The following is a 375-nucleotide window of genomic DNA, read 5'->3' as shown; positions in this document are numbered from 1 at the left end:
TCAAGCATGACTTCCCCTTGGTGAAGCCTGAATCTGTCTGAATCCTGGACTAGATGGATCTGCAGAGCAGCTGCACCAACCATTGGATCAATGCAATGGAAGCGGAGATGCCCCTTGGCATGGGAATCTTGTGATGGGTGAGGAACAGCCTGACATGGAGAAGATGGGGGGAATGGGAGCTTCTTGGCTCCTGGGGCTCCTTCAGATTGTGTTCGTGGCAGAGGGCAGAAGGGTGGAAGATGTCCCTGCCATGGGTCTACACAAGTAGATTTCATTATTAGGAAGAAATGTTTCCCTGTGCGGGGGGTGAGGCAGTGGCCCAGGGTGCCCAGAGAAGCTGTGGATGCCCCATCCCTGGAGGGGTTCAAGGCCAGG

The sequence above is a fragment of the Pterocles gutturalis genome, unplaced genomic scaffold (assembly GCF_000699245.1).
Source record: "Pterocles gutturalis isolate BGI_N339 unplaced genomic scaffold, ASM69924v1 scaffold21745, whole genome shotgun sequence".
NCBI lineage: Eukaryota > Metazoa > Chordata > Aves > Pterocliformes > Pteroclidae > Pterocles > Pterocles gutturalis.
The sequence above is the reverse complement of the archived record's forward strand: the minus strand, read 5'-3'. Positions refer to the sequence as shown.